The following is a 15,089-nucleotide window of genomic DNA, read 5'->3' as shown; positions in this document are numbered from 1 at the left end:
AATTGAGTGTTGGGCGGGTTAGGACAGACAAAAGAAAATATTTCTTTACTCAGCGCGTGGTCGGTCTGTGGAACTCCTTGCCACAGGATGTGGTGCTGGCGTCTAGCCTAGACGCCTTTAAAAGGGGATTGGACGAGTTTCTGGAGGAAAAATCCATTATGGGGTACAAGCCATGATGTGTATGCGCAACCTCCTGATTTTAGGAATGGGTTAAGTCAGAATGCCAGATGTAGGGGAGGGCACCAGGATGAGGTCTCTTGTTATCTGGTGTGCTCCCTGGGGCATTTGGTGGGCCGCTGTGAGATACAGGAAGCTGGACTAGATGGGCCTATGGCCTGATCCAGTGGGGCTGTTCTTATGTTCTTATGTTTTTATGACCTGATCCAGCGGGGCTCTTCTTCAGTACTTATGACGCATTCAAGACATTGAGTTGATGTTGCCAACTCTAAGATGAAGGGGGCGGCAGTTGCCACTTCTGCATCTCCTGCAGTTTTGATGCAAAAGTTGGCTAAAGTTTGTCCCTAGCTTTCATATTCCTTACAAAGGGCATGCATCTGTAACATGTAAGATGTATGGAAAAGAGAATCAGGTCACAGATTTTAGAACTGATTCAACCTGAAATTGATCATGTCGGTATAGATTTGAACACAGACCCAGTAGCATAGCTAGAGGGGGTCCAAAGCACTAAGTTATATGCCTCCGTTTTGCTGTAGTGCCTGAAGTTACTCCAAAGGAGAGGGAGAAGTGTCATTTACATAGTGTGGTGAGGCACCTGCAAAATTTAGTGCTTTGCACCCCCTTTAGCTATGCTACCGCACAGACCTGGATCTTAAACGTTCACTGCTCCTCCTAATCTCTCTCTCTCCCTCCCTGTGTGTGCAGCTTCTTAGAGTGACTGCTAACTTTTCATAAACGATTTAAAAGAAGCATTTTATGAAAAGAAGTCACTGAAAGATACACTTCTGTTAGATTGGTTCTGTTTATATATGGCCTTAATTGAGGGCATAATCTTTCTGCCAAGACTTATTTTCAGACTTTCGGTATTTATTCCTACCAGCTTGTTCCACTTAGTGCACTAACTTCTCTCCTAGTTCCTTTCTATTTCTGTTTCCATTTTAAAATACTCTCTCTCTCTCTCTCTCTCTCTCTCTGTGTGTGTGTGTGTGTGTGTGTGTGTGCATGTGTGTGTGTGCATGTGTGTGCGTGTGTGTGTGTGTGTGTGTGTTTGCTACTAAAAGCATGCATGGCACAGAACAGCATTAAAAGAAACCAATCCCAAAGGGCCACTGTGAGTAATGTACCAATTATTTTCGGTGCTACAATTATAGTTGCCCTGAGAGAATGTAGCAAAACTTCCGTTTGTGCAGACAAAATAGTATATGAACCAATCCCTCTTCTCTTACTAGCCAGTATTAACTCTCCATGGTTCTGATGGAATATGAATATATGAAGCTGCTTTATGCTGTCATACCATAGGCCTTTCTAGCCCAATCCAGTCCATTCCCGTTGATAAGTGATATTGGAAGTTCTCAAGCAAGGGCCATTCCAAGCCCAGTTGCTTGAGAGTCTTCCATCTGAAGGATGATCTACGGGCCCTCTCCACAAATATAACTGTGCAGAGATTATAACTTCTAGGTTACCTGGCGGTTGGGATGTAGCACCATCAATTCCCATAATGCATCGTTCTGGACTCATCACCAAAATCTCACCTAAAGTGAAATTTTAAGCAAATTGTCAGTAGGAGTGGGGGAGAGTTCTGCCTTGGGTGAATATCCAAGGAATTTCAAGGGAAGGCTGGAGGGTTCTGAAAAGACTTTTAAAAAGTTCTCAAACGTCCCTAACTCATCTTTAGATTTTACTGAAAATGAAATTCAGGGTAAATTTAGGACTTCCTCCTCAAGTGAACCATCTGAGGAAATGGAAGTGGAATAAGCAGTATTTTGAAGATATTAGCAAATCCTTTTGAACAGGCAGGTCTGCCCATTCATACTGGCCCCCTCAGGCCCCTGTTCAATTTCTGACCCTTAGGCAGGGCCACCTGCCCAGGAGAGGACACAGCCCTGAATCTTCTAGACCTATAGAATCCTTCAGACCTTCCCATAGATCTCTTTGGAGAGGATAATGAGTCACTAGGTGTGAAAGTTAGGAGCGGCAGAGTTGGAACCAGGTTACCCCCTCCCCACACACAAGTTGATTGAGAGTGCAGTCCTAAACACTCATCGGGCTGGCACAAGGTATCTTTAGATGACAGGGAGGAAAGTGTGAGAATGGTGTGCTGGCCTCCCTGCACCATATCCGCACCAGGCAAGGGTACGTTCACGCTGACCGGGGGGGGGGAGCTGGCACAGGGGGTTAGGGAGGGCAGGAAGAGGGCAGAACGGGGGCATTTGGGGACCAGGAGGCAGGTTGGTGGGTGAACCAAGCCAGGGAGGATGGTGCGACTGACTTATGGCACTTAGCCCGAATCTTAACCCCCACCCCCTCCCCGAGCAGCCTGGGATTACACCAAGCTGCTTGGACCAGCGAGCAATTTCACTAGATCTGAGTATCCCCACTGAAGAGTCTGCCGCGGAACGTGGGGAAAGGGGAAATAAATTCCCTGATGCCATGTTGTGCAGGATCCACCTGTGCTGGATACAGTGCAGGCCACCCAGCCTGCCTGTTTCAGCACAGGATAGGATTGGGCTGCGATTCTCTGTGGGGTCCCCAGTGGATAAATAGAAGGCAGAACCCAAATGACGCCACTATGTGTGGCTTTGAGCAAAAGTACTTCCTAAATCAAATTTCTTATATTGCCTGAAGAGTGTGGCAAGGACTTGCTTGAGGATCAAAGATCATGGTAAAGCCCTGGACTCGGCTGGGCCATCGTCCGTTTTCTAGGAGACATCTCCTAGATCCTCCTGCTGGGTTTTACCAGCATGGCTGTTTTACCATGTCTAGATTTGTGCGGCTCCCATTATACTGCTGTATTGTAAGGCCAGGATACTCTGAATTGAGCTTCTTGGGAGAAGAGGACAATACAGGTAAGTAAGAGATAATTAGGTCAAGGACTGGAAGATGGAAACCCTCCAGACATTATGCAATCAATAAAAAGTAAGTTGCTTTCACTATAATTTCCTGCTTTGCTTTTCCTCTTCTTTTCTTTGCTATTTTTCTTTACATTTTTTTTAAAAAAGAAACCCTCATCAGATTACACAAACTTTTGGTATTATTTGTCTAGAGATGCACATCAAAGCCTTAATAGCACGCTAGGGAATGCCTGCAGGGTGATATTGAAGAGTTGGCTAATTAACTAGTTATATGTTACTATCACTGACTAATTGCCTGAAATCAATTAGTCAATGGGCAAAAATCAATGATTTGTTCAAAGGAGCCACATGAGAACTACAGAACACATTTTGGAAATATATTACACTTGACATTTCCCCCCCTCCCCAGCACTTCCTCTCTTTGCTTTGCAAATAAAACACAGTAACCACTGAGGGCCCAATCCTATCCAATTTTCCAGTGCCGGTGCAGCCATGCCAATGGGGTGTGCACTGCATCCTGTGGTGGGGAAGCAGTCACAGAGGCCTCCTTAAGATATGGGAACATTTGTGCCCTTTCCTCGGGGCTGCAGCTGCACCAATGCTGGAAAGTTGGATAGGATTGGTCCCTGAATGTCCTTCTGAGTGAATCATGTGCAAGTGAAACAAAATACGGCTAATTTTTTTTTTTTTTTGCTCATCTTCCAACTCATTTGGATCATGTTGCTGAAACACACTCACACACAAACAAGACAATGAAAACTTTTGATACACTGATGAGTGTACAGGGCGCTAGACTGCAAAAGGGAACAGTTTCATTACAATTAGATTAGCTTTGCCTAAATTACCTTGCTGCATAGGACACTGAAGTCCCACACTATGCCCAATGTGTGATTCAGTCACTAAATCTTGAAAGTGCAGGGTTTCAAACACCACCCCTCACCAATAAATTTGAATTCCAGTTCCATTTTAAGTAAAATTTTTAAACTAACCCCCTTCCCCACCATAAAGATGCTGTAACAGGCCAATAGCCCGATCCTGCCTGTCTCCCGTGGAGGATTTTTGGCTAGTGGAGGTCTCCTTGGGGTAAAGGGACATTTGACCCCTTGCCCCAGGGTAAACCCTAGCTGCTGCTATGTAGGAACTCAGACCTGCACCATCTCAGTCCTTGACATTGGGGGCGACAATAAAACACTTCTGTGTGTTAGCTGAGTGAACCTAAGCAGCCCTTTGATTTCTGGTCATTACAATGACTTGGCACAGGCTGGGAGAAGATCGATTCTTTAAAATCCATCCCCCCCCCCATTAGAGGCCCCATAAATTCCTGCAAGGTGATAACAACCAATGAGATGGGCAGAGAAAAAGGCAGTTTGCAGGCACTGAAATGGCAAACAGTGTCATTGGCTCAGTTTCTTTTGCTCACACAGGTGGTGAAGAACAGAGACTCTGAAGTCACAGAGACCTCCAGATTGCATGTGACCAGGAACACAGAGATCCTTCAGTCTGACAAAATCAGGGCAGCTCTTGCCTGGGGGTTCCCAGGTAAGCTTTGGCTGGCTGGGATGAAGAAAAAAATGAACCATGGCATGTTCTGCTTAGTTGTCTTTTCCAATAAAGGTGGAACTGTGGCTTAATTCTCTGACACTTTGTGATATGTCTGTGGACGCCCGCTGTGGGTTTCAATAGCACCGTTAGCACCGTGACAGAAAAGTCAAAGGGTCCTGCAGTCTTTTGTAATAGGGGAGAGACATACAATAATTTAAGATGGAATGGTGTCATGCATACAGCCCAGGAACAGCCCTCGGGGACCTGCAGAGATGGTATTATATTCATCCAATGGTAGGGATAGGGGCTAAGCAGGATTTTGGCCTGGCGTCTCTTTTCTGCAGCATTCATCAGCCTCAGTGTATGTATAAATCCAGCATTTGCAAGGGATTCCATTGCTGAAAGATGTCATCTGAGGCTTTGGGGCAGGGTGCCATCAGTATGCTGATGACACCCTGTTCTATCTCTCCTTTCCACCTGATTCCAGGATGGCTGCTGAGGTGCTAGAGGTGGTTGGACCTGAATCGGGGCCAACAAGCTGTGATTATAAAAATCTGGACAAGGCAGAAGTTGTCCTGGTTCAGAAATCCACGATTCGGGTGCTTGAGCAGGGGCGGCCAACCCTTCAACTTGAAGGGTTCCTGGACCTTCAACAATGGTGTCGAAGAAGGAATTCCAGCAGGTGCAGCTTGTCATCTCACAGACATGCACATCTCATGTTGTGTAAATGTTGCTCCGTTCACAGGCCCTGATCCTGAAGGACCCACCTCTCCCTGCCTGATTGTTCTGCTATCATGTTGCTGAGGCTGGGGCCGTGTGGCTGACTCGTCAGCCCATTACCTGGCTGGAGTGGGGTCATCTCTGAGACACAGGTGCCTCGCAGCAAGCCCAGGAGTGGTTGCTGCATCGAGCACTGATCATGTTAACGGGCTGTGCTCACTCCAGCGGGCCCAGCAGTGACAGTGTCGCTGTTCCAGGAAGGACACTGTTCCTAGGTCACCCCGTAATGGGCCCAGTCAGGCTGTGACAAAGACCACCAACTGTCAGGGGCTCCTCAGGATGGCCTATGAGAGCTGGAGTCGAGGACTGCCCCGTACTAGTCTAATTGCTTTTTAATTGTCACTTTAATTACCTTATATACTTGTCCTTCCTTTTGTAAGCCACTTTGAGCCCCCTTGGGGAGAAAGGCAGGGTACAAATGCCATAAATAAATACATAAAAAAATAAATAAAATTGAATATCCTTTTGATCATTAGCAGGGGTCTGGGCTATGCATCTCAGAGGCTGATGTGGGGCAGTGAATTGTACCATTTCAGGATGCCGGGAAGGAATGTCGATTTGAACTACTCCCCCAAGTTTAAAAAAAATAATAATAACACCCTCCTTGCAAGTTAAAAAGTATGATAAATATTAGAACCCTCAACTCTACAGATGAATGGGCCAAACATAGGACGGGTTATAACTTTAGTCTTATAAACTAAACTGCTTCTGTTGACTGGTCTGCGATCAATGAGTGGGTATCTTGATCATAAGCTCACAGATTTACACTTTTGTACCCCTCATCCACTGGAGCAAGATCCAGAAGGCTGAACTGGAAAGCAAGATGTGCAGTTAGGGACTTCCAAGCCAGACAAAAGGCTGGAACTGGGTTCACACATGATCTATGCCACACCAATTATTAGATAAAATTGGAAAATGTGGCATTTCAATTTGGGAGTAAGAAGATTACCTCATACCACAGGTTAGCAGTCCAGCTAACATTTTGGTTCTACAAACCAGCCAAAACCTGACAAAGTTTTTGTTTGTTTGTTAATGTTTCAAAAACTTTTTGCGACCCAGCAGAAATCAGCTTTGCCACCCACCTGTGGGTCCTAAACCACAGTTTGGGAAACACTGCTCTGGAGAGACGACTGTACAACCTGAATGATGTCACCAGTTGCCATGGATCAGAAGAGACGATCATATGTGCATCCATGTGTTGGATTTTAGTGGATCTAACTGCTTGGGAAGCCAATCATGTCTAAATTTTAGCAGTCTTCTAACAAGCTGTGCTTCAGCCCTGATACTTTGCTTAAACAATGATACCAACTTCTAATTGAAAAAAGGCAATTATGTAAAACAGGGGTCACTGCAGAGTTTCCATGAGTCATTAGCAATATATATCATCAAGACTACCTGTAGTTATGACACAAAGAAGAACTCCTGTTAGCTGTGAAAAATAGACCAGCTTTGTTGGAGCAATTTCAAGCTAAAGGTGGCAATATCTTTTTCATCGTTTTTACCTTTTTTATTATTATTATTATTATCCTGAACTGGAGGAGAAATTTGCATTACAGATTGTAACGACAGAGCATCTATTAAACTGTCCATTAATATATTACTGAACACAAAGGCACAAAAAAGTTTAATTGCAGTTAAATGAGGTGTACAAGATAACAGTCCTGGAGATCCAATTTGCAATAATACATGAGTGAACAGATATAAAATTTTAAAATAAATGTTGGTTACATTACAAGACTTACAGAGTGAGCAAAAAGTCTGAGAAATACCACATTAACCTCTCAGAAAGTATTAGTTGTCCTTCAGTGGTTGCAAGCGAACATAAGGAGGGCCTTGCCGTATCAGAAACCTGTCTAGGCCAACATTCTATTCTCCATAGAGTCCAATGAGAGGTAACTATGAAGTCCATAAACAAGACACAAAGGCAAGGAATGCTCTTCTGCCCCTGATGTCTAGCAACTGCTGTTGCTCTTGAACCTGGAAGCAGCACATATCATAAATGGGCAGTCAGAATGTGGGGCAGTCACTGCACACAAACACATGTTTCTCCATCAGTTTCTCCACCTGATCTGACTGCAATCAGAGAGAGAGAGAGTTTTTCCTCCTCTCACAACATTAGAATGAGGGATCATCCAATGACATGGATTAGTGAGAGGTTTCAGAGGAACAAAAGGTGATAGAGTCAGTTCTTGGTATCTATGGAGGTTAAGTTCATGGAAACCCCAGTAGATACTGAATTCATGGATAGGGAACCATGTATCATATTGGATCAATAGTATTGATTAATCCAATATGATACAATATGATACAATATGATCCAATGGGGACAAAGGAGCGAATAAGCAGCGCATCCTGGGGCATTCTGTGTACAAATGCTTTTATGCGAATGCCTGAAGTCTACGAGCAAAGGTGGGAGAACTGGAATGTCTGGTGACAAGGGAAAATATTGACATAGTGGGCATAACGGAAACCTGGTGGAATGCGGAGAATCAGTGGGATACCGCAATCCCAGGCAATAAATTCTACAGGAGGGACAGGCAGGGGCGTGTTGGAGGTGGGGTGGCCCTTTATGTTAAGGAAGGGATAGAATCCAGCAAAGTAGAGATTGAAGGTGGGTCCGACTCTACCGTAGAATCTCTGTGGGTTAAATTACCAGGCTTGTGCAGCGATGTAATACTGGGGGCGTGCTATCGTCCTCCAGACCAGAAATCGGATGGGGACCTTGAAATGAGGAAACAGATCAGGGAGGTGACAAGGAGGGACAGGGTTGTAATCATGGGGGACTTCAATTATCCTCATATTGACTGGGTCAATTTGTGTTCTGGTCACGATAAGGAAACCGGATTTCTTGATGTGTTAAATGACTGTGGCTTAGATCAGCTAGTCACGGAGCCTACCAGAGGGCAGGTGACTCTGGATTTTATATTGTGCGGTATGCAGGACCTGGTTAGAGATGTAAACGTTACTGAGCCATTGGGGAACAGTGATCATGCTGCGATCCGTTTTGACGTGCACGTTGGGGGAAGAATACCAGGCAAATCTCTAACAAAAACCCTTGATTTCCGACGGGCAGACTTCCCTCAAATGAGGAGGCTGGTTAGAAGGAGGTTGAAAGGGAGGTAAAAAGAGTCCAATCTCTCCAGAGTGCATGGAGGCTGCTTAAAACAACAGTAATAGAGGCCCAGCAGAGGTGTATACCGCAAAGAAAGAAGGTTTCCACTAAATCCAGGAGGGTGCCCGCATGGCTAACCAGCCAAGTGTTAGGCTGTGAAGGGCAAGGAAGCTTCCTTCCATAAATGGAAGTCTTGCCCTAATGAGGAGAATAAAAAGGAACATAAACTGTGGCAAAAGAAATGTAAGAAGGTGATACTGGAGGCCAAGCGAGACTATGAGGAATGCATGGCCAGCAACATTAAGGGGAATAATAAAAGCTTCTTCAAATATGTTAGAAGCAGGAAACCCGCCAGAGAAGCGGTTGGCCCTCTGGATGGTGAGGGAGGGAAAGGGGAGATAAAAGGAGACTTAGAGATGGCAGAGAAATTGAATGAGTTCTTTGCATCTGTCTTCACGGCAGAAGACCTCAGGCAGATACCGCTGCCCGAACGGCCCCTCCTGACCGAGGAGTTAAGTCAGATAGAGGTTAAAAGAGAAGATGTTTCAGACCTCATTGATAAATTAAAGATCAATAAGTCACCGGGCCCTGATGGCATCCACCCAAGAGTTATTAAGGAATTGAAGAATGAAGTTGCAGACCTCTTGACTAAGGTATGCAACTTGTCCCTCAAAACGGCCATGGTGCCAGATGATTGGAGGATAGCAAATGTCATGCCTATTTTTAAAAAGGGAAAGAGGGGGGACCCGGGAAACTATAGGCCGGTCAGCCTAACATCCATACCGGGTAAGATGGTGGAATGCCTAATCAAAGATAGGATCTCAAAACACATAGATGAACAGGCCTTGCTGAGGGAGAGTCAGCATGGCTTCTGTAAGGGTAAGTCTTGCCTCACGAACTTTATAGAATTCTTTGAAAAGGTCAACAGGCATGTGGATGCGGGAGAACCTGTGGACATTATATATCTGGACTTTCAGAAGGCGTTTGACACGGTCCCTCACCAAAGGCTACTGAAAAAACTCCACAGTCAGGGAATTAGAGGACAGGTCCTCTCGTGGATTGAGAACTGGTTGGAGGCCAGGAAGCAGAGAGTGGGTGTCAATGGGCAATTTTCACAATGGAGAGAGGTGAAAAGCGGTGTGCCCCAAGGATCTGTCCTGGGACCGGTGCTTTTCAACCTCTTCATAAATGACCTGGAGACAGGGTTGAGCAGTGAAGTGGCTAAGTTTGCAGACGACACCAAACTTTTCCGAGTGGTGAAGACCAGAAGTGATTGTGAGGAGCTCCAGAAGGATCTCTCCAGACTGGCAGAATGGGCAGCAAAATGGCAGATGCGCTTCAATGTCAGTAAGTGTAAAGTCATGCACATTGGGGCAAAAAATCAAAACTTCACATATAGGCTAATGGGTTCTGAGCTGTCTGTGACAGATCAGGAGAGAGATCTTGGGGTGGTGGTGGACAGGTCGATGAAAGTGTCGACCCAATGTGCGGCGGCAGTGAAGAAGGCCAATTCTATGCTTGGGATCATTAGGAAGGGTATTGAGAACAAAACGCCTAGTATTATAACACCGTTGTACAAATCTATGGTAAGGCCACACCTGGAGTATTGTGTCCAGTTCTGGCCGCCGCATCTCAAAAAAGACATAGTGGAAATGGAAAAGGTGCAAAAGAGAGCAACTAAGTTGATTACTGGGCTGGGGCACCTTCCTTATGAGGAAAGGCTACGGCGTTTGGGCCTCTTCAGCCTAGAAAAGAGACGCCTGAGGGGGGACATGATTGAGACATACAAAATTATGCAGGGGATGGACAGAGTGGATAGGGAGATGCTCTTTACACTCTCACATAATACCAGAACCAGGGGACATCCACTAAAATTGAGTGTTGGGCGGGTTAGGACAGACAAAAGAAAATATTTCTTTACTCAGCGTGTGGTCGGTCTGTGGAACTCCTTGCCACAGGATGTGGTGCTGGCGTCTAGCCTAGACGCCTTTAAAAGGGGATTGGACAAGTTTCTGGAGGAAAAATCCATTATGGGGTACAAGCCATGATGTGTATGCGCAACCTCCTGATTTTAGAAATGGGTTATGTCAGAATGCCAGATGCAAGGGAGGGCACCAGGATGAGGTGTCTTGTTATCTGGTGTGCTCCCTGGGGCATTTGGTGGGCCGCTGTGAGATACAGGAAGCTGGACTAGATGGGCCTATGGCCTGATCCAGTGGGGCTGTTCTTATGTTCTTATTGGGAGAGGAATAGCTTACTTGCCAGCAGTGGAGACCCTCAATAAGGCAGCAGAAGCTTCAATGGTCAGAGGCATTCTGAAGCTTCCCATGAGCATTTTGAAGGGCTCTGTCACAGATGCCATTTTGAAGATCTCTGTTGCCTTGCTGAGGCTCTTTGCTGGCTTCCTGATGCCACTGATCAGGGCCTAGGACAGGGGGGGTAAAGAGGGTAATTTGTACCTGGGCCCAGGGTCAGAAAGGGGACCCAAGAGCCAAAGGAGGGGGCCCAGAAATTTCCTGGGATCTTACATTTTCCAATCTCACCCAGACTCACTGCCCACATGGGATGCACAAGGTGGCAACAACTGCCAGAATCCATACACACCAGGCCTAGGAATGCATACATTCCTTGATAGTGTCACATCTGGGAGGAAGCTGGCCTGCTCCAGAAGCTCTTTGGCTTGTGGATCTGCTAACCATGAAGAAGTGGATGGGAGCTCAGGGACACAGCTATGGGTCTGCAGCTACTGCAGAAACGCTCCCCAACCCCATTGCCACCCCCCCAGTCTGTTTCACCCCCTCCTTCTTTGGGAAGGGGCCCAAAAGAAACTTTGTACCCCCTGATAGAATTCCTCTTGGAGGCCCTGCCACTGATCACTTCAGGACGGCCACAGGTGGCACAGAGATCATAGATAGTCAAGAAGACCTCGGAAGTGCTGAGAGGTAGGTGGCAATTCTGTTCCCTAAGGAAAAGCGAATCCCTGGGTAGCAAATCTATATATATGCAGAACTATTTTTTCGCACAGCTGATAATATACAAAATTCACTAACATATGATGTGAGGACAGCCACTAGCTTAGATGGCTTTAAAAGGGGATTATTCAGATTCATGGAGGGAGCATGTCGACTGAGGGCTATTCGTCATTGTGACGAATAGCCCCTAATAGATCAGTCCCCTCTATGAATTTATGCATTTAAGAACATTTTATCCCAATGCCTCTGAGTACCAGTTGTAGGCAAGCGACAGCAGCAGAGGATATATTTTGATCTCCTACTTGTGGACTTTCCAGAGGCATCTGGCTGGCCACCATGAGAAACAGGATGCTGGGCTAGACAGGACTTTGGCCTGATCCAGAAGGGCTTATCTTAAGAACATAAAAACAGCCCCACTGGATCAGGCCACAGGCCCATCTAGTCCAGCTTCCTGTATCTCACAGCGGCCCACCAAATGCCCCAGGGAGCACACCAGATAACCAGAGACTTGCAAGGCCTCCTGGGAATTGTAGTTAAGAACATAAGAACAGCCCCACTGGATCAGGCCACAGGCCCATCTAGTCCAGCTTCCTGTATCCCACAGCAGCCCACCAAATGCCCCAGGGAGCCCACCAGATAACCAGAGACTTGCAAGGCCTCCTGGGAATTGTAGTTAAGAACATAAGAACAGCCCCACTGTATCAGGCCACAGGCCCATCTAGTCCAGCTTCCTGTATCTCACAGCGGCCCCACCAAATGCCCCAGGGAGCACACCAGATAACAAGAGACCTGTAAGGCTTCCTGGGAATTGTAGTTAAGAACATAAGAACAGCCCCACTGGATCAGGCCCTAGGTCCATCTAGAAGAGCTTCCTGTATCTCACAGCGGCCCACTAAATGCCCCAGGGAGCACATCAGATAACGAGACCTGTAAGGCTTCCTGGGAATTGTAGTTAAGAACATAAGAACAGCCCCACTGGATCAGGCCACAGGCCCATCTAGTCCAGCTTCCTGTATCTCACAGCGGCCCACTAAATGCCCCAGGGAGCACATCAGATAACAAGAGACCTGCAAGGCTTCCTGGGAATTGTAGTTAAGAACATAAGAACAGCCCCACCGGATCAGGCCACAGGCCCATCTAGTCCAGCTTCCTGTGTCTCATAGTGGCCCACCAAATGCTTCAGGAAGCACACAAGACAACAAGAGACCCATATCCCAGTGCCATCCCTTGTATCTGGCATTCTGAGGTAGCCTACTTCTAAAATCAGGAGGTTGCACATACACATCATAGCTAGTAACCCGTGATGGACTTTTCCTCCAGAAATTTGTGCAATCCTTTTTTAAAGGCATCTAGGCCAGATGCCATCACCACATCCTGTGGCAAGGAGTTCCACAGACCAATTACACACTGAATAAAGAAATGTTTTCTTTTGTCTTTCCTAACTCTCCCAACACTCAATTTTAGTGGATGTCCCCTGGTTCTGGTGTTGTGTGAGAGGGAAAAGAGCATCTCTCTATCCGCTCTATCCATCCCCTGCATAATTCTGTATGTCCCCCCTCAGGCGTCTATTTTCTAGACTGAAGAGCCCCAAACGCTGTAGCCTTTCCTCAAAAGGAAGGTGCCCCTTATGCGATACTCTCAGTGTACAGCTGCACTTTCCAATAGGCTACTGTACTATTTCTTAGGACGCATGCCTCCCCTGTAGTTTACCCTGCAAAACACACAAGGGATGCAAAGAAGGTAAGGAGTCACAGATATCCCATTCAGATCTAACTCATTAGCACATACAAAATGTGTTTGGTTTTAGAGGGTGAACCTGACTAGGACGTAACAGAGCAATCGTATACCCTCAAGGCTGGGGGACAGATTCTTGCACGCTGTAGTAAGGGATTATCTTTAATATGGGTACTGTAAATGCTTTGCACTTAGCATCATGTGGCTTGTCTCTTCAGCAGCATGAGAGGTTGTAATCAAGACCTCAAAGAAATCTCATGCTGCGTGGAAGCTTCTCTCCCGTGTGCGCGGATGGACTTTGCTGGTCTGCAGCAAGCCTGTTTATTTTCTATTATGAGCTGCTCTGTTAGCTGCGCAAATGGCACTCGAGAGGCAACTAGGCACAAATTACAAATGTTGCAAGCACCTTAACACATTCTGTTTTGGAAAGACAGCAATCAATTTGGGGGGGGGGAGAAGGAAGGGAGCGGATCCACATGCTTGACTTCAAGAATATGTTCAACCTAATCCAAGTAAACAACATAGATTGTATATATATTAAATATATTGATTCTGTAAATCCAGCCATAGCTCAGTTTATGTTATTTGTGGTTTATTTGCAAGCTCCTCTACCCCATTCTTTCTTTGTAAGCTCTGAGCAGCTTACGTGGGTCTCCTAGTGGTATTCCATCAAGACCCTGATCATGACCACAGTGAGTTAGCTTTAGAAAAGCCACAAGTCTGGGCTCAGAAATGCACAGGCTTCTAATGCTGAAATTTCAAGTATGAAGTAAGCATTATGAGCCTTGAATTCTTCTCCATTTCAGGCCCATCTAATAACCCTGGGGCCACTCCCACCATGTGAAGCTACCATCTACGGAATCAGACCAATGATCTGCCTAGCTCATTAATGTCTACATCAGTGGTTCCCAAATATTTTCAGGCCACACCCCCTGGGTCCATAAACTCAACTCAGGTGTCCCTTCCCCTACCCGCTAGAAAGCATTATTCAGAAGAACAGTTTGCATGATCTAACAAGGAAGAGAGTAACATTCAAAACAGCAACAATTGCACATCTATTCAAAAGCCAATTGAAACTTTTTTAGTTTTTTTTTTAATTTATGATTAACTGATGAACTTGATCCAGTGATACTAGCTATTCAAATCTGAAAGTCATTTAGCAAGAATTGTAGGTACCACATTTTGGGCCCAATCTTCACAGGCGGCTACACCATCAGAACTTGCATTCTGGTGGCGCAGAGGCCCTTCTGATGTCACAAAACGCTACGTATAATCGCTCGCAATGGAGACACCACTAGAGATGGTAAGCAGTGACAGCTGTGTGACAAGAGTGACACTAGATATCCTGGCAAAAGTAAGTTGGTGTGGGGGTTGGGTTGAGGGGAGGGGGTGAGTGGCAGTCAGGGAGAAGGAGGAGGAAGGGATTGGGGGAGAAACAGATATATTGGAGGCAAGAAGGGGGTAGTTATCAAGTGGCATTGACTCCACTAATAGCCCCCTTTCCAGCACTGATCAACCAACAGGTCCACTTGGAGTTGTGCCAGCCAAAGAGCTATCGGGGAAGAGAAGGCTTACCCCAAAGTAGGGGAAAAAATGACTTTCAAGATTACCCCTCCCCTGCAGAATTACCCCTCTCCCTGAACAGCTGCATCAGTGGGGGGGGGGAGATTTAGTTAGGATGGGACTGTCAGTTTCACAGTTCGTTATTCTTATGGCCCAATTCTCCAGGGCTGCAGTGCTGGTCTCAGGCACATGGCCCTGGCAATGGCTGTTGTGAAAGTGCCATGAAGCACTTTGCAGTGTTCAGGAGAAAGCAGGCACCAGCTCGGAGGCCAACGGGGGTGGGTGGGCACTGGGCCTCCGTGCCGGTTGAAGAAGCCCTGGGAGCTGATGGCAATTAGTTTGCTACCGAGCAGCCTG

The sequence above is a fragment of the Tiliqua scincoides genome, chromosome 4 (assembly GCF_035046505.1).
Source record: "Tiliqua scincoides isolate rTilSci1 chromosome 4, rTilSci1.hap2, whole genome shotgun sequence".
NCBI lineage: Eukaryota > Metazoa > Chordata > Lepidosauria > Squamata > Scincidae > Tiliqua > Tiliqua scincoides.
The sequence above is the reverse complement of the archived record's forward strand: the minus strand, read 5'-3'. Positions refer to the sequence as shown.